The sequence below is a fragment of the Nicotiana tomentosiformis genome, chromosome 6 (genome assembly GCF_000390325.3).
Source record: "Nicotiana tomentosiformis chromosome 6, ASM39032v3, whole genome shotgun sequence".
Taxonomy (NCBI): Eukaryota; Viridiplantae; Streptophyta; class Magnoliopsida; order Solanales; family Solanaceae; genus Nicotiana; species Nicotiana tomentosiformis.
In genome coordinates, this window is record NC_090817.1 from 34303976 (window position 1) to 34328091 (window position 24116).

Sequence of the window (24116 nt, forward strand, 5' to 3'; positions counted from 1 at the left end):
GGAGGGAAATTGGGGTCGTGCCACTTTTGCATATGAGCCTCGTAATATTCGACTTGGACTTGCTAGCGATTGTTTTCAACCATTTTGAAATTCCAAAACTTCATATAGCATTTGGCATGTGATACTTATTCCTTATAATTTACCACCATGGCTATGCATGAAGAAAGAAAATTTTATTTTGTCGATGATTATTCCTGGTCCTGATAGTCCTAGAGTTGCTATTGATGTTTATCTACAACCTTTGATAGAGGAATTAAAGGAATTGTGGGAATCTGGAGTAGAGACCTTTGATGCGTCTACTAAACAAAACTTTATGTTACATGCATCTTTATTATGGACCATTAACGGTTTCCCAGCATATGCAGATTTATCTAGATGGAGCACAAAGGAAAAACTACCCATGTTGCAATAAAGAAACTCACTCAATTAGGTTACAAAATTATAAAAAACAGTGCTATATGGTCATAAACACTTTCTTCCTCTAAATCAAAAATGGAGGAATAATAAAACATCATTTGATGGCACTAAGGAGCGAAGGATCCAAAGAAGAAGATATACTTGATCAAGTGGCTGATTTAGATGGGTTACAACTAATGAAGGATCCAAAGAAGAAGATTAAAATATCACATGAGAGTAGGGGTGATAATTGGAATAAGAAGAGTATTTTCTTTGATCTCCCATATTGGAGAACTCTTTTATTGCGGCATAACTTAGATGTAATGCACATTGAGAAAAATATATATGATAATATTTTGGGGACAACTTTAAATATCAAAGGAAAAACAAAAGACACCATAAATACTCGGTTGGATTTGCAAGCAATAAACATTAGGAAATAATTGCATTCGATAAAATTTGGGAATAAATATGACTTACCAACAGCATGTTATACATTATCTCCTGAAGAGAAGCACAAGTTTTTCAGTTTCTTGAAGAACTTAAAGGTCCTAGATGGATTTTCATCAAATATTTCGTAGTGTGTCAACATTAAAGATCGCAAAATTTCAGGTTTAAAAAGTCATGATTGCCATGTTCTTCTACAATATGTACTCCCTCTTGCTCTACGGGGTATGCTATGCAAATCTATGTGTGAACTGCTTATTGAGTTGCCTTTATTTTTCAACGTGCTTGGATCGAAATGTTTAAGTGTGGATGAACTAGAGCAGATAGATGCCCAAATCCCCGTTTTTGACGTCATAAATCACTTGCCAATTCATTTAGCTAATGAAGCTAAGATTACTGGACCTTCTCAATATCGATGGATGTATCTAATGGAGCGATATATATACTTAGCAATTGAATGTATGACCTTATATTCAAGGTATATACATATAATGGAAACAAAGTTTAATCGCTTTGAACGAAATTATGATGGTGGTATTATAGAATCTGATAAAGATTTAACAATTTTTTGTCAACCTGGAAGAGCTTTAAGAGGTGGCAAACCACACAAACTTGATTCAAATGAACTGGAGCAAGCACATTTTTATAATTTGAAGAATTGTGATGAAATTCAACCATTTATGGAGTAAGTAATGACTTGTTTCAATAATTTACTTTTATATATTTCTCTATTCTTTTCATTAAAATGACATGTTGTTATGCTTTAATTATTTGTAGAGAGTTCACTAACTCTAGTTGATACCTCTCAAGAAAATTATGATAGGTAATTCATTAGTTGGTTAAAAGAAAAGGTGAGTGCTAGTTAACATTAATATTTTTTAAACCATGTATGTAAATATTATTTTCTAAACTACGTGCTTAACCGCCAGCGATTTCTGAAAACAACCAAGCCTTTTGTATTAGCGAACCAAGCATCACAAATTTTTTACGTTGACGATCTTTCCAATAAAGGTTGGCATGTTGTACGAAAAGTTCAACCTCGTGATACTTTTGAGGTTCTGCAAGAAAATATTGATGATTTAGAGGAGTTAGATAATTCTTCAAAACTGAAAAGGAAAAGATCTCATGAAGGTTTGGATATTTATCAACTCCTTCATTTTATTAGGCAATTCACTTGTGATAATGGAAGTTTCGTACTGGATTCCATTTGATTTACAAGTTCAGAAAAGGTATCTAAAACTATAACTGTGAATTTTCTCTTAACTGATTATATACTCTTATATGATGAATTTGACTTGCTAAATATTTTCTTATCTCCAGGTTTCTATGCGTCATATTTCTGTAAATTTTCTTTATTACTGTTGTCTATGGCTATCTAATTTCCTAGCTTCTTTTAAAGACATTTGTATCTTCATATATGATAAAATTGACATGATAGACATCTGTTACTCAATTATTTCTATGCTAGGTTGACATGAATCCATCAAAATATCAGAAGTCTAATATAAAGTCAAGTTCGAAGACAGTTAAGCATGTGTACGTTCCACCTGGTACCTTAGCAAGGGGGCGAGGGCAAAGCTTCAGAGCATTGGGTTCTATAAGAGTAAATGTTGAACAACGAGGTTTGATTGGCAAAAGTAAAGCTTTTAATGTATTAGATTCTGATATGAAAAAGTTAATTCATAATGATAGTCCTGCACCTCCTGATTTTGATCAAATATTCGAAGGAAATACTCCCCTTCCTCATGAAGAAGAAGAGATGTGGGGCACTCAAAGAAGTAAAATATGTATTTTATTATCTCAAGCTATTAGAGTTTTTTATAGTTATTGTACAAGAACTATTTTTATATTTGTTTTAAATTAGAATTTGTAGGGCTATGTGAATCTGAAAAGATAAAAAAAGTGAGAGGAATGAATAGGTGTAAAAAGGTTGCAGGACCCAAAGTCAGAAAAATGTTGTGCTTCCTGTTTTTGATCAAATATTGGAAGGTGATACTCCCTTTTCACATGAAGAAGAAGAGATGCAGGGCACTCAGAGAAGTGAAATAAGTATTTGATTATCTCATGCTATAAGACTTTTTTATTGTTATTGTACAAAAATTATTTTTATATTTGTCTTAAATTGAAATTTGCAGGGCTATGTGAATCCGAAAAGGTAAAAAAAGTGAAAGGAACGAGTAGGTATAAAAATATTGCAGGACTCAAAGTTGAAGAAAATGTTGCGCCTCCAGGTTTTGATCAAATATTGAAAGGTGATACTCTCCTTCCTCGTGAAGAAGAAGAGATGCAGGGCACTCAGAGAAGTGAAATATGTATTTCATTTTCTCAAGGTTTTATAGTTATTGTACAAGAACTATTTTTATATTTGACTTAAATTGGAATTTGCATGGCTATGTGAATCTGAAAAGGTAAAGAAAGTGAGTGGAACGAATAAGTGTAAAAATATTGCAGGACTCAAAGTTAGAGAAAATGTTGTGCCTCTTGGTTTTGATCAAATATTGGAGCCATTTCCTCGTGAAGAAGAAGAGATGTAGGGCACTGAGAGAAGTGAAATAATTATTTTATTATCTCAAGCTATAATTTTTGTTGTTGTTATTGTACAAGAACTATTTTTATATTTGACTTAAATTAGAATTTGCAGGGCTATGTGAATCTGAAAAGGTAAAAAAAAGTGAGAGGAAAGAGTAGGTGTAAAAATATTGCAGGACTCAAAGTTGGAGAAAATGTTGCTCCTTCTGGTTTGGATCAAATATTGTAAGGTGATGCTCCCCTTCCTCGTGATGAAGAAGAGATGCACGGCACTCAGAGAAGTGAAATAAGTATTTTATTATCTCAAGCTATGAGATTTATTTATTATTATTGTACAATAACGATTTCTATATTTGACTTAAATTTGATTTGTTGGGCCATGTGAATCTGAAAAGGTAAAAAAAGTGGCAGGAACGAATCGGGATAAAAACTCAAAGTTGGAGAAAAGTTGCAAGTCACTTTCTACCACAATAAGGTTGTTGGACAGCATCATGTTTCATTTACCAGATACTTAAGTATATTGGTTCGTGATCGTAATATGTGCCCATTGCGGGTACACTCATGGGCAGACATCGAAGAATATAAGCTACAACACACATGGGAAGTTGTTACTGTAAAGATTTAAAGCGTTACTTTCTTGATTTGCCTTCTCCATTTCTTCTTTCACAAATGAAAGAAAATACATGTGAGCTTACATCATTGCATTCAATGGTTGGTTAATTGCATATCATATTAGTATATTTTCCAGATGTGCTCTGGGGTGTTTCTTGCTAGATTGAATGATTTCACATCATGGAAGCCACACTCTTAGAAGCTATTGAATTGATAAATTCTTGGTAGTACACAAATGGAAGTTCAGTTCAAAGTGCATCAGAATACATAGACTACCTTATCATTAAATTGTCCGACGGAATATCTACCTTAGCATTCACTTCAAAGTGCATCAGAATACATAGACTGTAAGTCTTAGCTAGGACCTCTGCCTATGCTTTCCATTTCGTTCGGATGAATATCTGCTATATCAATCTATATCTAGCTGAATGCATTTGACAGATGAAGCATTGGTGTCCATTTAGAAAATCACCAAGTACTCTCGTACGAATTTTCAAGTAAACCCTTTGTGTTCTTGCCCTGGTTGCATCATATTATGATTGGCCAGTATCCACTACACATTGTATTGTAGGATCTATGGTTGGTTTTGGTCTTGTTTATGGGAGAACTAGTTAGCCTACGCATGACTAATGTGAATCTTGATAAGTTAATAAAAGTTTGGCTATACATGGACACTAGCTTTTGATTCAATAGTTTCCAAGTCCTCAAAAAAGGACTTTCAGAATAATTAAGATAAATCTAGCTCTAGTATTTTATGAGATTATGTAGATGCATGTATTTGTAATTGATTAACTAATCTTCCTCATTTTTAATTGTGGCATACACCTGACTCTTCTAGTATCAATATCTAATCATGCATATTTGCTGCTCCAAATTTGTCTAACTTTTATTTCGACTATTGCAAGTATATTTATGCATAAGCATACTTCCTTTGCCTGTTAAATGGAACTAAATATACACTCATGGTCGCTTCACTTTTTTCTTTTAAGAATCTTCCCTATCTATCAATTAGAACCCGTATAAACTTTTTAAGCTTTATCATGTCTTTTGATACATACAGTTAAATTTCTATTTTTCTAGTTTATAAAAAAAGCTTCATATTTAATGATACTTGTGAAATATTGTAGGACAAATTTGACAGTGATGACATAAATGATCAACGAGATCATGTCTTGAAATATATCAAAAAGTTATGGAACAATTGGAGAGGATTGATGCACAATAATATTATGTCTAAGCCATTCCTTTATGCTCTGAAAGATGTACCAAATGGGGTAGACAAAAGTGATTGGGAATGGCTAGTCAAGTAGCATTGTTTTACTGAAAAATTTAAGGTATGAATTTATAGCTATTGTAACGACCCGACCGATCGTTTTGAGCTCTAGCACTTCGTTCGGAGATTTGAGGCCATAAGTAGCTTCACTTCAGGTATTATGACTTGTACGCGTGGTAGGGATTGAATTTCGGGAAGTTCGGAGTTGAATTGGAAAGAAAATTCTCATTTCAAAAGCTTTAAATTGGAAGAATTGACTAAGATTGGATTTTAGAGTAAACGACCTCGAAATCAGGATTTGAAGGTTCCAGCAGGTTCGTATGATAATTTTGGAGTTGGGTGTATATTCGGATCGGGATTTGGATGCCCCGGGAGCGGTTCAGTACCTATTGTGGAAGTTAGCATTTTGCAAGAATTTCCATTAATTTGAGTTGAAGTGCATTTCAATCTTATCGATGACCGTTTAGAATTCCAAGTATGAGAATAGTTCTGTATGGTGATTCCGGTATTGGGAGCATGTCCGGAAGTGGATTTGAAGGTCCGTAGGTCATTTTGGAGTCGTTTGGCGAAAGTTAGAAATTTGAAGGTTTTTGAGAAGTTTGACCGGAAGTAGACTTTTTGATATCGGGGTCGGAATCTGATTCTGGAAGTTGGAGTAGGTCCGTAATGTCAAAAATGACTTGTGTGCAAACTTTGAGGTCAATCAGACGTGTTTTGATAGGTTTCAACATCAAATAAGGAAGTTTGAAGTTCTAAAGTTAATAAAGGTTTAATTGGAGTATGATTCGTGGTATTAGCATTGTTTGATGTGATTTGAGGTTTCGAACAGGTCTGTGTTATGTTATCGGACTGGTTGGTGTGATTGGACGGGGTTCCGGGGGCCTCAGGTGGATTCCGGGTGGTTAACAGATCGAATTTGAATTTGAGGAAGAGTTGAAGAAGCTGGGCAGCTGGTGTAACCGCACCTGCATGAAGAGGGCCGCAGGTGCGGGAGATACTTCGCAGATGCGGGAGGAGCCAATGCTGATGAGAATCGCAGAAGAGAAATGATTTGCGCACCTGCGATGGCGCAAGTGCGATGTCAGTAGTCGCAGAATCGGCAAGGGCCGCAGGTGCGGATGGAGTTCCGCAGAAGCGGCCTAAGAGCCGCAGGTGCGAAAAGGTCACTGGGCAGTGTGGTTTCTTTAAAACAGGACTTGGCCCATTTGTCTCCCATTTTTCATTTAGTTTGGGCTATTTTGAAGAGCTTCAAGGGGAGATTTCAGCAAGCAACTCAAGGCTAGTGATCCCCACTTATTATAAGTTAAATACATGATTTGAATAAGAATTTAAACATGAAAATTAGTAGAAAGTGTGTGTGTGTGTGTGTGGGGGGGGGGGGGGGGGATTGGTAAAATTTGGTATTTTGGATTTTTACCATGAATTTGGGCATGAAATTGGGAATAAATTCTACATTTGAGTTCGTGAGGTTAAGGGTAATGGTTATCTTCAAACAATTTCAGAATCCGAGCACGTGGGGCCGATGGTGCTTTATCGACTTTTTGAGCGAAGTTGGAAATTATTGTAAATATGATTATAATGAGTATTAGAGTATATATTTATGGATTTGCTCATTTATTGGCTAGTTTTGGAGCATTGGGCATCAATTTGAGTTGATTGAATGGCCTGGGAGCCAGTTATGAAACTTCATAGCGAGGTAAGTCTCATTTCTAACCTTGTAAGAGGGAATTTACCCCATAGGTAAAATAAATCAATATGTGCTCCTATTTGTGGGGGCTACATACGCATGAGGTGACGAAAGTCCGTGCGTAGCTGCTATTATGCTTAAATCCGGGTAGTCTAGGACCCAAAAGCATGCTCTACTTGTAATATTTGCAACCTTGTTGTCAATTTAAAATGCTTAAACAATATCGAACTTGGTAAATAATTTTTTCTAAAAAGCTAAACATCATTTCTTGACTATAATTGCCATTTTCTTGGATAATTCACCCTTGATGAATTCTCAATTGACTGTTTGAATGTGATTATCTTTGTGGAACGGGCCGAACGCCTCGGCAGATTAAATAGATGCATTTATGGTTCGCGTCATTCGTCCCTCTGGCAGTGCACAATTTACTTATTTGTTTGATCAGGCCGTACGACCTTGGCATGATTTGCGCATGACTTAATTGATTTTTTTGTAATTATGGATAATTGATATGGCCTCATTGGCTAGAGATATAAATTGTTAAAAAATGAAAATAAATTTGGAAATCCCCTATTAACAAGAGAATTATTTAATTGCCTCATGTTATTGTGTTTACCGTTGCCTCATAAAATCCATAATTTATCATATCATTGGTATATTAATTATAGCCCATAGTAAGTGTTCTAGTTGACCCCTCGTCACTACTTCTTCGAGGTTAGGCGGGATACTTACTGGGTACACATTGATTTACGTACTCATGCTACACTTGCTGCACAGTTTTGTGCAGGTACACATATGTTTAGCGGTCTTGGGGGCGCAGAGGCGCGATTATGGAGGGGACTTAGGTGTGCTGCATTCTATACGACGCTCCGCAGCCAACAGAGTCTCCTTCAGAGTACATAGATTTTTCCTGTCCAATTTGTATTCCGGACAGCTGTTGTATTTTATTTTACATTCCTAGTTAATGCTCATGCACTTGTGACATCATATTTTGGGATGATTATGGGTTGCACTGTATTAGAATTTTTAAAGATATTATTATGTATTTTGTAAAATCCATCTTCTTTAGTATTTAAATTAAAGGAAAATATGATTTCAAAAGTAACAAAAATGAGAAACCAATTAAGTGTTTATTGTTGGATTCCCTGATAGCGGTGTCTGGCGCCATCATGACCTTTATGGATTTTAAATAGCTGTCACGACCCGACCAATCCTTTTAAGCATTTACACTTCGCTCGATGTTCGAGGGCATGAGTAGCTCTGTATGATGTATTTTGACTTGTGTGAATCATCAGTTTTCACTTTCAGGTTATTCGGAATCGAATTGGAAGAAAGAATTTCATTGTTGAAGCTTTAAATTGGGAGAGTTGACCAAGTTTGACTTTTTGGCATTTGACCTCGAATTGGAATTTTGATGGTTACGTTAGCTCCGTTGGGTGATTTTGGACTTAGGATAGCGTCTGGATTGTGATTTGGAGGTCCGTGGTTGAATTTGGCTCGAAATGCAGAAAGTTGAAATTTGGAAAGTTTGACCGGGAGTGGACTTTTTGATATCGGGTCAGATTTCGATTTCGAAAGTTGGAGCAGGTCCGTAACGTCGAATGTGACTTGTGTGCAAAATTTGAGGTCAATCGGACGTCATTTGATAGATTTTGGCATCGATTGTAGAATTTGGAAATTTTGAAATTTCTTAGGCTTGAATCTATGTGTAATTCGTGTTTTCGATGTTGTTGGAGGTGATTTGAAGATTCGATAAAGTTCGTATAATGTTATAAGACTTGTTGGTGTATTTGGTTGAGGTCCCGGTGGGCCTCGGGTTGATTTCGGGTGGTCAACGAACTTGGAATGTGATTTGAGAACTTGCTGAAGTCGCAGGTGCGGCAGGTTGAGCACAGGTGCGGAAAGGGTGGAGACCAGCAGGGGTCGCATGTGCGATGGTTTCTCCGCATATGCGATAGCGCACATGCGGACCATGGGTCGCAGGAGCGGAGCTAGCCGGAGTTAGTCATTTTCGCAGGTACGCCCAGATGCTTTGCACCAGCGGGCGTGTATGTACGAGCCCAGGCTCCGCAGGTACTTAAGTGCCTGGGCAAAACCTATATCAGCGAGGTCCGAGATTTTTGGCTTCATTTCATCATTTTGAGCTTGGATTTTATAGATTTTGAGAGGGCTTTTCAAGTGGAATTCCTGAGGTAAGTTCCTTGTCTTCATTGTTTCTTTAATAATTATGTTTCCCCACTGATTTCCCACCTAGAAGGTGTATGTTTGAGGTGTAAACTGGGGATTGAAAGCTAGGGATTTGGAGAGTTGGTTTTGAGGATTTGAATGACCGATTGGTGTCAGATTTTGATGAATTTGGTATGGTGGGGCTCGTGAGTGAATGAGCTTTCGGATTTTGTGACTTTTATCGGATTTCGAGATGTGAGCTCGAGGGTCGACTTTGGACCGATTTTGGATTTTTACTATAATTTCGTATTTTGTTTGTGGATTAATTCCTTAGCCTATATTGATTGTATTGAACTGCTTGTGGCTAGATTCGGGACGTTTCTAGACAGATTTGAGTTGTTTTTGGTTAGTTTTGAGCCGTTTAGAGGTCGGAATGCGCGGGATGGCATCTTTGGAGCATCGCTTGGCTTGCTCAACATTGGTATTAGCTTGTTCGAGATAAGTAACTCTTCTAATCTTGGAGATGAGGATATAAAACCCTGAAATACATGTTATGTGATTTGTATTGAGGTAACGCACATGCTAGGTGATGGACGTGTGGGCGTGCACCATGTGAATAGGGACTTTATTGTTTCCATGGCACTGAATAGTGGCCCTATTGTGCTGATATCCTTATTTTCACCATGTGATAAAGTAATTGAGTTTTCAATCATGCTAGATATCATGTTTAGGCTTTATGCCAATACTATTGGGACCCATAGTGGTCGTTTCTTGCTGTCATCTCACTGATTTCATTGATATTTCGTACTCAGTCATATTCATGCATTCATATCATATCCCAGTCTCAGTTGTTATTTATTAATACATCATATTATTATTGTCGTGCTAGTTTCATGACATTTTGAGCCCGTGAGTGAGACTCGAGAGATTGATGAGTGAGTGAGACCGAGAGCCTGATTATGAGTGATAGTTATGGGATTGGGTTGCACGACGTAGCATGCTATATTGATTTATGCATGGATCTGGCTTATGATAGTGCTTGGGCTGTAGGAGCCCCTCCGGAGATTGTAACACATCCCTAATGAGCGCGGATGATATTATTGATGGATGGATTTCCCTGGACATGGATTTGTCCGAAGCATTATATAATTGGAGATGGATTTTCTCCATGGGGCCGGATTGGCCTTCCTCGATACTAAGTGACTGATGGTCAGTGATGTATATATTCCGGGATGGATCTTTCCTAGGCCGTATAGGCCATATATAGTATCGAGTGGTTGAGCATGATGAGTGAAAAGTGTGAGACAGTGAGATTGAGTACTCTCAGAGTATGAGTACATGATTCATCTCTGAGATACATGGTATTGGCATGCACCCATGGCATACAGGCATAGAGATGCATTTTCCCTCATGTTGTACGGTATCACGTCATTTATGACTTTTACACACATTGATATGTGAGCATAGAGAGGTATTTCACACTTGCTATCTAGAAAGGAAATGAAACATCTTACTTATTTTGGAACGCGCGGGATGGCATCTTTGGAGCATCGCTTAGCTTGCTCAACATTGGTATTGGCTTGTTCAAGGTAGGTACCTCTTCTAATCTTGGAGCTTAGAGTATGAAACCCCCAAAATACGTGTTATGTGATTTGTGTTGAGGTGGCGCACATGCTAGGTGACCGGCGAGTGGGCGTGCACCATGTGAATAGGGACTTTATTGTTTCCATGGCACTCAATAGTGGCCCTATTGTGCTAATATCCGTATTTTCACCATGTGCTAAAATAATTGAGTTGTCAATCATGCTAGATATCATGTTTAGGCTTTATGCCAATACTATTGGGACCCATAATGGTTGTTTCTTGCAGTCATCTCACTGATTTCATTGATATTTCGTACTCAGTCATATTCATGCATGCATATCATATCTCAGTCTCAGTTGTTATTTATTAATAAATCATATTATTATTGTCGGGCTAGTTTCATGACATTTTGAGCCCGTGAGTGAGACTGGAGAGATTGATGACTGAGTGAGACCGAGAGCCTGATTATGAGTGACGGTTATGGGATCAGGTTGCACGCCGTAGCATGCTATATTGATTTATGCCTGGATCTGGCTTATGATAACGCTTGGGCTGTAGGAGCCCCTCCGGAGATTGTAACACACCCCTAGTGAGCTCGGATGATATTATTGAGGGATGGATTTCCCTGGACATGGATTTGTCCAAAGCATTATATAACTGGAGATGGATCTTCTCCTTGGGGCCGGATTGGCCTTCCTCGGTACTGAGTGACTGATGGTCAGTGATGTATATATTTCAGGATGGATCTTCCCTGGGCCGTATAGGCCATATACAATACCGAGTGGTTGAGCATGATGAGTGGAAAGTGTGAGACAGTGAGATTGAGTACTCTGAGAGTGTGAGTACATGATTCATCTCTGAGATACATGGCATTGGCATGTACCCTTGGCATACAGGCATAGAGATGCATTTTTCCTCATATTGTACGGTATCATGTCACTTATGACTTTTACACACATTGATATGTGAGCATAGAGAGGTATTTCACACTTGCTATCTGGAAAGGAAATGAAACATCTTACTTATTTTGGAAAGGATTTATGGAAAAATTTACAGTTTTCAAACTATCTCATATTTTTTGACGATTTCGGTAAAGGATTTAGGTTTTCACTGTTATTCTTGAAAGCATAATTTTTTCAAGAAATTGTGATAAAGTTGAGCATTTTTTTTCTAAATTGCTTTCTTATTTATATGCCCTACGTTGTTATGAACTGCTATTGGTTATTTGTGTTGGACCCGACCTATGTTCCAGCTCGTCACTGCTTTCAACCTAAGGTTAGGTTTGTTACTTACTCAGTACATGGGGCCGGTTGTACTGATACTACACTTCGACATGTTGCGTGCATATGTTGGTTGTTGTTGTTGTTGTTGTGCTCAATGGTTGCTGGATTATGTACATGCGTTCCTATTTTAGCTGCCTCTTGTTCATGGCAGACATAGATTTATAAAGACTCTGTTTATATACTTTTCAAACAGAAGATGTATTTTACTTCATATCAGCTTTGTAAATTCTATTCTTAGAAGTTCATGATTTATACTACCAGTTCTTGGAAAATGTATTAGTTTCATATAATTTCTTTGAATAATTGTCTTATTAATATTATTGGAATTGGATAGTTGTTATTTGGATTACCTAGCGGGTTGGGTTAGGTGCCATCATGACTAGTTGGATTTTGCGTCGTGACAAGGTGGTATCAGAGCTCTAGGTTCATAGGTTCTACAAGTCATGAGCAAGTGGCTAGTAGAGTCTTGCAGATCGGTATGATGACGTCCATACCTATCTTTGAGAGGCTACAGGACATTTAGGATATACTTCCCATCTTTCTTTCCTTATCGTGCGACATTGATTCAGCTTGAAGCGTAACCCTTTGAATTTCTTCCACGCATTCGTATGCGCATGTTAGTGCTCGATATTGGTTGTGCACCGGCGGCTCGTAATTCCATGGTTGAGGTGCGAGATGTGATTTTGGCATGCTGATGATGGGCCAGTCTGGATGACTTAAGGCTGGGTTTTGACGGTAGCTTGAGCACGGAGATTTTGATTGTGTGAGCACATGCTTTTGGGAATTATAGGTCCGTTGGTATCCCTATTAGTGGGATTTGTGAATGTATGACTATGTGGTGAGTATGATGTAACTGCGAGACGTGTTTAGATTGTTCGAATGTGACGAGAAGAGTTTACTTGAGATGTAGCAAGGACTATGGGGTGTCTGATTTCTATCTTGATTTGGCATATGGTCTCGAGTTATGGGTGTGTTGAGGGATCTATCATGTTATTTAGTTGTGGAGTGAAGTAGATTCTCATGTCTTGTTGATGAGTATCGAGAAGATTAAGTGATTGCGTAGTAGTTGTTACTGTGGGAGAGTATAGAGAAATGTCAGTTTGAGGCAAGCCGGTGGGTTATCTCCTACGAGGTGTCCTGAGGTTGTGTGATCCCTATGATATTTTGTAGAGAGTTCTCCTTTACCAATGAATGATAATTGTGCGATTTGAGTTTGGATTGGTTGTAACAGTTGACCCGACTATCACGAGGATGAATGCGAGATTTGCAGATGATTTGAGGTATTATATGGTTTGTGTTACATGAGCATACGAAGGATTTAGTTGAATTTCAGTGCGGGATTCTGGCAGTAATAGAGTATGGGTATCGTGATGTCTTCGAGTATTTTGTTCTGTGGCTTTGAGCCTAGTGGGGGAGTCTTCTATCTACGAGTTGATTGCACGATTATGTGTTGTATTGGTTTCGGTTCGGGGTATACTGGTGAATCAATTATGAGGAAATTCGGGATGCAGGTTGTATTACACTCTATGTGTATATGGGAATCATAAAATAATTGAGTGGTTATTCGTGAAGGGTGTAATGTACATGAAGTAGGAATCTGCTCATTTGCTTAGGAGTGTAGGTTACTCCCTTGGGTGTTGGTGTGCTAATGGGGCACGGGTCGTTCGGTCTGTTTGGTCGATTTAATCGAGATTTGAGTAGAGTGGATGATTCTTGAGAATGGTTTTAATGGATTCAAGATTTATATGTAGCGATTTGGAATTTTCAAGATTTGTATATGGGTAGAAACTGAGAGTTACATTGGATGGTGTCGAGACTTATGGCATTTTTATACCGTTGTAGATTATGCATTTTAGCATCAAGAAGGTGAAGAAAACAGTTTTAGGTTCACGTAAGGTCTCCTTAGAGTGGGTGTCGCGATTGTGGTGCTTAGGGCATTGTGGTTTTATACTAGGGTCTCTTGTATGGTGAATTTTGGTTAAGGATTGTGGTGTTCAAGCAAGGAGAAGTATCAATTCGTAGGCAATTTGGAAGGGACTTGGAGAAATAGGACAGCATGGTAGTAGGTTGGATCAGCACAATAAAGGATATAATCAGTTCTTTAGGTACCTATGATGTGGCTAGTCTCCACAGGTGTTTCGTGGAAATGCTCTTGGGTTTTGGCGAATTGCGTGGCTTGGTTGAGTTAGAGAGATTCGGCTCTGATAGCTTACTTATGTGCAAATGGGTTTCAAAGAGTTCTCAATGGTTTTTACCACGGTTCGAGGAGTATATTTCCTATCGGCATGAGGAATATGTTGCATATTGGAATTTTCTCTGTGATGAGATCAAATGGAAGGTTTATGAATGATCGGGTATGTATTCTGCTTGTGACTTAGAGTTGATTATAAGATTCTTGTACTCTTCGTAGGATGGCATGGTAGACGCGGTGTATTGCGTGTGATTGAGATTTGCTTGTGCAAGGTCATAGTTCAGTTTTAAAGGGAAGGGCATAAATTCGTAGGCAGCATGGACGGTTTCAGATGACTAGGCAAATGATATTACTAATCAGTATGGCCTGATGAGAGTAAACATTTTAGAAGGGGCAATGTGTTTTGATTTATGGGCACTTCATTGGTATTGCAACGCTCTCCTGGTTGATCGACTGCTGATATTCAAATTTTTCCATGTGGCATAGAAGAATTTTAGAAGTACTCCTCGTGGGATGATCGTGTATGAAAGATGTGTTAGACATTCTGGCGGTGGAGTTGGGATCAAATATAGAATTCGTGTGTTCTATGGATTTGGAGATTGGGAGTTCTCAAGAGAATGTTGTTTTCATGATTGTGGATTGTGAAGTCATGGACGAAGCTAGCTAGATGATAGTATGTGTTATGATTCAGTCATTTTGGGCCTTCAGAGGGTTATTTATCCATGTGTGGGTGCCCAGAGTTGAATTTGGGGGCCCAATGGTAGGCCCAACTAGGATGGGTATTCTATGTCTAGTCGGATTGGTTGGCTTCGTACTGCTATTATTGAGGGATGTGCCATTCGGCTGTTGTTGAACTTATTCGTGTTCTGAAATGATCTGTGAGTTACTCTTCTATGCTATGAAGGGTTGCGATTCGTGGGTTATATGCACACACGGTGTGGTTCTATTTGGGCTTTATAGCAAAATTTGAGCGAGGTGAATATTTGAGTATTGCATGATTGTTTACGCGTTGGCTATCTTCTTTCTGGATTGTGGTATTGTGCTATTGGCTCTCCAGGGTTACAGTAATGCACTTTGGGCATGGTGGCTGAAGTATTGTGGTATTGTGCTATTTGATGTCGAATTTCGTGTGGTTATTGATTTTGAGCATGGTGGCTGAAGTATTTCATATGGACTAGTGTTTGGACGGGGTCACGTATTGCAGCAGAGTTACGTTGAGATATGATCCCTTGTGTTACATTCATGTATTTTGGTTCTACGGTGTGTGATAAATTCTTAGCATTGTCTTGTGGTGGTACTTTTTGAGGTTGCAGGATAGTTCTCCCGTCTAAATCAGTTTTCTATGATTTGAGTATATATGGAAGGTGCTTATTGGTGCACAGATTGCATGTGTTATGGCGTCATATTGTATTGATGTGGCATGTCACTAGAGTGGTCGTGTTGGATGAGATGAGATCAATGGACCTAGAATGGATACTATCGGAATTGATTACAGCATGTTTGGAAGGATAATATCGAAAGTCTGCTTAGAATTTGCTATAGTTCTTGTCGAATGAGAGGGAATTCCAAGACTGGTTGATCTAGTGAATGGTTATGAGTTCTGCATGTTTCTTTCATCATCGGCAGTGTATGAAGGATTTAGAATGAGGTTTTGTTTGATATGAGGTTGATTACTGGTATTGGGTTGTTTTGAGCAGCTACTATAAGTTGAAATTATCACTATGAGTATTTGAGTTATGTGGTACATCATGTGATTACATCTTGGGTTATGGTGAAGGCTTGTTACAAGTTGTTCAAACTTATACAGTATGTAGATGCGATATTCTGATCATATAGAAATTTTGGATGTTGGAAATTGTATTTTTAAAGTTTATGGGCTAGGTTGAATTAAGAAACTATAGTTATGCTATGTTGCCGGGCCTATATGGGATAGGGTGACGTGAGATGACCCCCGGGGTATGTGCATGGTAAGGTTGCACGGCGATTTGATGGCTTTAGGAACAACTCTTGGCACGTTCGAGGATGAACGTATGTTTAAATGGGGGAGGATGTAACGACCCGACCGATCGTTTTGAGCATTTACACTTTGCTCGGTTGATTGAGGGCCTGAGAAGATCCGTATGATGTATTTTGACTTGTGTGAATCATCGGTTTTGACTTTCAGGTTATTCGGAATCGAATTGGAAGAAAGCATTTCATTGTTGAACTTTAAATTGGGAGAGTTGACCACAGTTTGACTTTTTAGCATTTGACCTCGGATTGGAATTTTGATGGTTCTGTTAGCTCTGTTGGGTAATTTTACTTCGTAGTGCATTCGGATTGTTATTTGAAGGTCCGTGGTTGAATTTGGCTCGAAATGGCGAAAGTTGAAATTTGGAAAGTTTGTCCGGGAGTGGAGTTTTAAATATCGGGGTCGGATTCCGATTCCGAAAGTTGGAGGGAGTCCGTAATGTTGAATGTGACTTGTGTGCAAAATTTGAGGTCAATCGGACGTGATTTGATAGGTTTTGGCGTCGTTTCTATAATTTGGAAATTTTGAAGTTTCTTAGGCTTGAATCCGTGTGTAATTCGTGTTTTCGATGTTGTTAGAATCCGTGTGTAATTCGTGTTTTCGTGATTTGAAGATTTGATTAAGTTCGTATGATGTTATAAGACTTGTTGGTATGTTTGGTTGAGGTCCTGGGGGGCCTAGGGTTGATTTCAGGTGGTTAACGGACTTGGAATGTGATTTGAGAACTTGCTGAAGTCTGAGAGCTGCTGGTGTGACCGCAACTGCGAAGAGGGGACCGCAGATGCGATGCCGCAGGTGCGGCAGGTTGAGCGTAGGTGCGGAAAGGGTGGAGACCAGTAGGGGTCGCAGGTGCGATGGTTTCTCCGCACCTGCGATAGCGCAGATGCGGACTATGGGTCGCAGGAGCGGAGGCAGCCGGAGTTAGTCATTTTCGCAGATGCGCCTAGATTTTTCGCACCAGCGGGCGCGCAGGTGCTGAAGTGCCTGGGCAGAACCTATATTGGCGGAGTCCGAGATTTTTGGCTTTGTTTCATCATTTTGAGCTCGAATTTTAGAGATTTTGAGACTGATTTTCAAGTGGAATTCTTGAGGTAAGTTCCTTGTCTTCATATTTTCTTTAATAATTATGTTTACCCACTGATTTCCCACCTAGATGGATTTTGATGAATTTGGTATGGTTGGGCTCGTGAGTGAATGAGCTTTCGAATTTTGTGACTTTTGTTGAATTTCGAGACGTGGGCCCGGGGTTCGAGTTTGGACCGATTTTCAGATTTTGGCTATACTTTCAAATTTTTCTTGTGGAATTAATTGTTTTAGCCTATATTGATTGTATCGAACTGTTTATGGCTAGATTCAGGACGTTTGGAGACGGATTTGAGTTGTTTTTGGTTAGTTTTGAGCCGTTAAGAGGTGGAACACGCGAGATGGCATCTTTGGAGCATCGCTTGGCTTGCTCAGCATTGGTATTGGCTTGTTAGAGGTAAGTAACTCTTCTAATCTTGGAGCTGAGGATATAAAACCCCGAAATAGGTGTTATGTGATTTGTATTGAGGTAACGCACATGCTAGGTGACGAGCGTGTGGGCGTGCACCATGTGAATAGGGACTTTATTGTTTCCATGGCACTGAATAGTGGCCCTATTATGCTGATATCCGTATTTTCACCATGTGATAAAGTAATTGAGTTGTCAATCATGCTAGATATCATGTTTAGGCTTTATGCCAATACTATTGGGACCCATAGTGGTCGTTTCTTGCTGTCATCTCACTGATTTCATTGATATTTCTTACTCAGTCATATTCATGCATTCATATCATATCCCAGTCTCAGTTGTTATTTATTAATACATTATATTATTATTGCCGTGCTAGTTTCATGACATTGTGAGCCCGTGAGTGAGACTGGAGAGATTGATGACCGAGTGAGACCGAGAGCCTGATTATGAGTGATAGTTATGGGATCGGGTTGCACGCCGTATGATGCTCTATTGATTTATGCCTGGATCTGGCTTATGATAGCGCTTGGGCTGTAGGAGCCCCTCCGGAGATTTTAACACACCCCTAGTGAGCGCGGATGATATTATTGATGGATGGATTTCCCTGGACATGGATTTGTCCGAAGCATTATATAACTGGAGATGGATCTTCTCCATGGGGCCGGATTGGCCTTTCTCGATACTGAGTGACTGATGGTCACTGATGTATATATTCCGGGATGGATCTTCCCTGGGTCGTATGGGCCATATACAGTACCGAGTGGTTGAGCATAAAAAGTGAAAAGTGTGAGACAGTGAGATTGAGTACTCTGAGAGTGTAAGTACATGATTCATCTCTGAGATACATGGCATTGGCATGCACCCATGGCATACAGGCATAGAGATACATTTTTCCTCATGTTGTACGGTATCACGTCATTTATGACTTTTACACACATTGATATGTGAGCATAGAGAGGTATTTCACACTTGCTATCTGGAAAGGAAATGAAACATCTTACTTTTTTTGGAAAGGATTTTTGGAAAAATTTACAGTTTTCAAACTATCTCATATTTTTTGACGATTTCGGTAAAGGATTTAGGTTTTCACTGTTATTCTTGAAAGCATAACTACTTTCAAGAAATTGTGATCAAGCTAAGCATTTTTTTTTCTGAATTGCTTTCTTATTTATATGCCCTACGTTGTTATGAACTGCTATTGGTTATTTGTGTTGAACCCGACCTATGTTGCAGCTTGTCACTGCTTTCAACCTAAGGTTAGGTTTGTTACTTACTCAGTACATGGAGTCGGTTGTACTGATCTTACACTTCTGCATATTGCGTGCATATGTTGGTTGTTGTTATTATTGTTGTGCTTGATGGTTGCCGGATTTGAAGATGTACATGCGTTCCTATTTTAGCTGCCTCTTGTTTATGGTAGACTTAGATTTATAAAGACTCTGTTTATATACTTTTCAAATAGAAGATGTATTTTATCTCATATCAGCTTTGTAAATTCTATTCTTAGAAGCTCATGATTTATACTACCAGTTCTTGGGAAATGTATTAGTTTCATATAATTTCTTTGAATAATTGTCTTATTAATATTACTGGAATTGGATAGTTGTTATTTGGATTACCTAGCGGGTTGGGTTAGGTGCCATCACGACTAGTTAGATTTTGGGTCGTGACATTAACTTTGTATTATATTAAGTGGCTGACCAGAATTTTGCTGGTGTGTTGTTCATTTAGGAGACAAGTACAAGAAACTCGGTCAATAGGTCTAATTTGAGTATGCCTCATCGTACGGGTAGTAAGCCAATTAGGGAGATCATTTATGAATTGGTGAGTAAATATTATAGTTATATTCTATTAAGAAACCTCATCTTTGTTATAAAGATTTCTTTGACTTATTTATTTAAATGTGAAGGGAGGTAAAGATGGTAATCCACCAGATGTGGCAATTATTTTTTTTGAGACTCGTAAGAAGAACAACAAGCTTGTCGAACCTAAAACCAATGAGAAATATGTATGTTTATTGATAAATTTTAATTTACATTATTTATTTATTTATTGTGTTGTATTATTTTAATTGAATTAATTTTATTTTACAGGCTAAAATCAAAGAATTGGTGTAATCTGAATCGTCTCTTACGATCATTGAGGTTGTAGAAAGGTGCTTCGGACCTCAACGAAAGAGTCATGTAGTTGAATTTAGTATTGGAATAACCGCTAAGGAGTTGAAAGGTGGTAACTCCTCTAAAGATGCATTGTTGGAAAAACTGAATGCTACTGAAAAAGAAAATGAATCACTAAAAGGACGCCTAGAAAGTCTAGAGAGTAAATATGATGAGCTAGGGAGTAAATACGCACATCTTGCAAAGATAGTGTTTGATCAGCCCTCATCACCATCTTCAAATGATCAATAGATTGAATCATTTAACAGGTTAGTAGATTGAAAATCCTTTTTTACTCTGTGATGTGTGAGATCGATTTACCACCGTCCAATATCGTCCTTTGAATTGTTGCATAGCTGGAGAAACTGATTCTATGGTGTCAGCTGTCTGCTTCTCATTCTTATCATATCTAAACCCATCAGTAACATCCAATTATAGAGCTGCTGCTATGGGAGTTTGTCTAGATTTGCCTTGAGTGTGAAGCACCTGCCTAGATGTTTTATCCACACTAATCTGCCCCTGTTCAAAATTTGATTACTGCACGGCTTCATTAAGTTTTTCCTTAACCCCAATTGCTTCATTACCTCAACAAACTTGAGTACATCCTCGATCTGAAACACGATCAACAATAGGGTCTTTAGAAATCTTCTTTTCCTCCTCGTAAACCTGAGATACCCTATTCACAGTTGTAGCTTTAGAACCTGCTGTTTTTTTCAAACAATTCAGCAGGTACAACAACTGGTTGATCATGTACATGCACCAACTGTTGATATGGGCAATAGAGGGCCATCACCAATGGTTCCTTCACTAAATGTTGGGTTTCTTAGTCTGCTCAATTTTTGGCCAACAATTTCTAGCATAGGTGGAGGTGCCACCATTGTTCTTCTAACATTGTTATTTCCTATCTCCTTGACACTTGTTGTATACTTGCTGTCACTATTCATTCTTATACAAAGTGTATCAAATGCTACCTATTAGGAAAGCAGTACTGGTTTTGTAGAATATGACGGAGAAGGTTTCTTTAGTGTAGGGACCATGCTCCAAGTTATCCTCTTCTTATTTTTGTACAATTTGATGGGATAAGTTCTCTTTTTACTTTTAATTTTTTATAATTAGTAAGATGATAAAATTATCACTTTTGTTAGAGATGGAATAAACAGAGCGCATAGCAGATTCTTTAGACAAACAGAACAAAATTTACACTCTGGACACTTCCTTAATGTTTTGGAATCTCAGTAGGAAATTCCAAAACCTTTGTACCATATGTTGCCTTAGGATCCTTCAAAGCAGCAATAGCTTCAGGAGATGATTGAGCTCGATTCCCATTAGGAGTTGGAGCATCAAGTACCTATCCAGCTCTTTTCTCCTTCCTATCTATTGATAGTTGCATCTTAGATTATTCAAGTTCCTTAGTTATCAACTGTCCAGCTGCATTAGCGTATTGCTCAGCATCTTCAGTTATAGCAGTCCTTTCGATCAACCACAGATGCTTTTGCATTCTTCAGGACCTGTAGCAGCACTAGAACCAGCTGTTATAGGCAGTAGCTTACAAATATCGCATCATTTAGCTACATCATCTGATTCTTGCCCCTCACTAGCCACAACAGAAGCTTTAAAACCTGTTGATTTATCAGCTGGTTCACCAGCTGCAACAGTAGGTTGATCACACCGTGCCACTGCCACCGCCCCATTACCATACATCTTAGGATTAGTTTGTAATGCTGAGTTCAGAGCCTTGTAAAGCCTCACCAAGGCTGTAGTAGCACGGACATCACCTGTAGGTTTAGATTGACCCTTCACCACCTTTGAAACATCACCTACAGGAGTAACTGGACCACTATTAGTTAGTTCTTTTCTAGTTTTTGCGACCTGCTGCTGCCCAGATTTATTCTTAGCAACAACTGCTGTATTTTGCATCTTATTAACATCATATCCTTGATGAACTACAATGGACTTGTTCCCATTACTATTAGCAGCATCCAAACCTGTTCCCTCAACCACCTACAACTGTTATTTATCATTCAACAATTGCCTCAGATCACCTTGAAACTTCCCCACCAAAATTTGATCTTCACAATCCTCGTCTACCCCATTCCTTACACTGTCTTGAGTCCTTGACCAAATCAAATACACGACGCCTACAACAAGTATAATATAACGGCAGTTTTCATCACAATGACATCATATTAGTCCCTAAAAGGAAATTATTGATTGTGTCCAACGTGACGAAGACACCCCTGATTATGTTAATTTCTTGTTGATTTGGCCCATTATTATTAGTAGTATAATTTTCATAACCCATTTTTATTTAGCAGGGGGAACAAAGGGCGACCTGATCAAAACCTCAAACTCTAGAAAAAACGTCTAATTCGTGCCGTGAACACACCAAAATTATCTTTAAGCCCTAATTGTTTGTACAATTTCAAGTGTTGTTTCGTAATGAGCCATAGAAAAAAACAAAAACTAGCTGGGTAATAATAAGAGGGCACATTACTAAGCCACATTAATCTATATACAATTTAGTTAACATAAAATATGTTCTGTATCAAACTGAGACTCCTTACCAAAAACACTACTAGAAATTCGGTAAAAACTGACCAAAAAAACCGACCAACGTTGGTCGATAATGGCCAAAAACCGACCAAAACGTGACCATTTACGTGTGGACGGTATTATTGTGGTCGGAAAGGAATACCGACCAAAGTTGGTCGGAAATGACCGACCAACTTTGGTTGGTCAATTAAATTCAAAAAAAAAAATATTGCAAAACAAACCGACCAACTTTGGTCGGTCAATTAAATTAAAAAAAAAAAATATTGCAAAACAAACCGACCAAAGTTGGTCGGTTTTTTCCGACCAAAGTTGGTCGGTATTTTAATTATGTAATAAAAAGATTCACCATCTGGGAATCGAACTGGGGTCTGTACTGTGGCAGGATACTATTCTACCACTAGACCATTGGTACATTTCGTTTTAAGATTGTCTTTTATTTGATTTATACTCTTTAATTGTATGTTCGCACGAAAATAACCGACCAAAGTTGGTCGGTTTTATTAAAAAGTAAAATTACCGACCAAAGTTGGTCGATTTTTTTAAATGACCTGCCGAATTAACCGACCAATTTTGGTCGGTTTTTTAAATATTAATTTTTATTTATTTTAATTGAAAAACCGACCAAAGTTGGTCGGTTTCTTGAAACATAAATTTCGCGGGACTCAAAAATAATTTTCCGCATTTTTGCGCCAAAGAAAACTGACCAAAGTTGGTCGGTTTCGTAAAAAAAAAAATTAAAAAAAAATATTTTGAAAAACCGACCAACTTTGGTCGGTTTTTTGGTCGGTTTTTTGACCGACCAAAGTTGGTCGGTCGACCTTGGTCGGTTTTTGTCGAGTTTTTAGTAGTGAAAAAGTATGTTTGAACACTAAGGATCGTTGGAACACATTCAGTGATATTCCTATGTTGACGTCATATACTTAATATAATGTAAGGCCTTTAATTGTACTATTTTACCCAATTTAAACTCTAATCTCATTGAGTTGAATTCTTGAAATAAATATATTAATACGTAATACTAGTATTTGTTTGTGAGTGAAGTTTTAAATTTTGATTCCAACAAGGAAATGGGATTGAAGTCTAAGAGTCGTTATTTCTATAAACCCCCACTTGTTATCTAAGTACCAGATCATCGAACTGAAGTCTGCATTGTGAGTCATCCTTTCCCTTTCTTCTTTTTCTGGAAATTTTAAGCTTTAGACTACATTTTCAGAAGTTGAGCATATGCCTATAGGATCAACATAGAAAAAGATTTTATAGTCATTCGAATAGGCCGGTTCATCAATTTCAATTTGTATTTTTTCACTTCAAAATTTTCATCTTTATATTATACTTTAGTATGATCTTCTTTAGTTATTTATTCTTTGTCACTAAACTAACATAAATTTGTTATTTTAACAAATTAAAAATTTGAAGTCCAAAGAACCTATCCTTGAAGAAAATGTAGAGAAAGTTGAAGTATAAGAGATTTTTGGTTTGTGAGGGATGATTTAAAGACATTGTCTTATGTACAAATATATGCTGCAATTTTACTTTTTTTCTTTTCAGGAATTATTAAAAATGATGTCTTACAATTTGGATTGGTTTCTGCTAAATATGATACTTTAGTTTATTATACTAAAAAGATATCAAGTATTTGGTTTATTTTCTAATATTGTTGAGCGTGTATGAAAGCATATAAAGAATTATTACTATTCATGTAATTCAAATTTTAGTAATTATATTTATTACAT

At 37.9% G+C, this 24116-nt stretch overlaps 1 long non-coding RNA gene across 3 annotated transcripts; it reads left to right on the plus strand.

The window, feature by feature from the left end:
- The first annotated feature begins 1377 nt into the window (after positions 1–1377).
- Positions 1378–24035, plus strand: LOC108946584 (uncharacterized). Of its 3 annotated transcripts, XR_011408480.1 has the most exons (7): positions 1378–1528; positions 2312–2465; positions 3096–3155; positions 5112–5318; positions 19406–19498; positions 19584–19682; positions 19768–20150. It is a non-coding gene; the product is annotated as an uncharacterized lncRNA (long non-coding RNA). The 3 variants fall into 3 exon arrangements; XR_011408479.1 differs by lacking the exons at positions 1378–1528; positions 2312–2465; positions 3096–3155 and adding exons at positions 3809–3985; positions 23800–24035 and having other exon boundaries at positions 19768–20099; XR_001970898.2 differs by lacking the exons at positions 1378–1528; positions 2312–2465; positions 3096–3155 and adding an exon at positions 3809–3985.
- Positions 24036–24116: the final 81 nt, after the last annotated feature.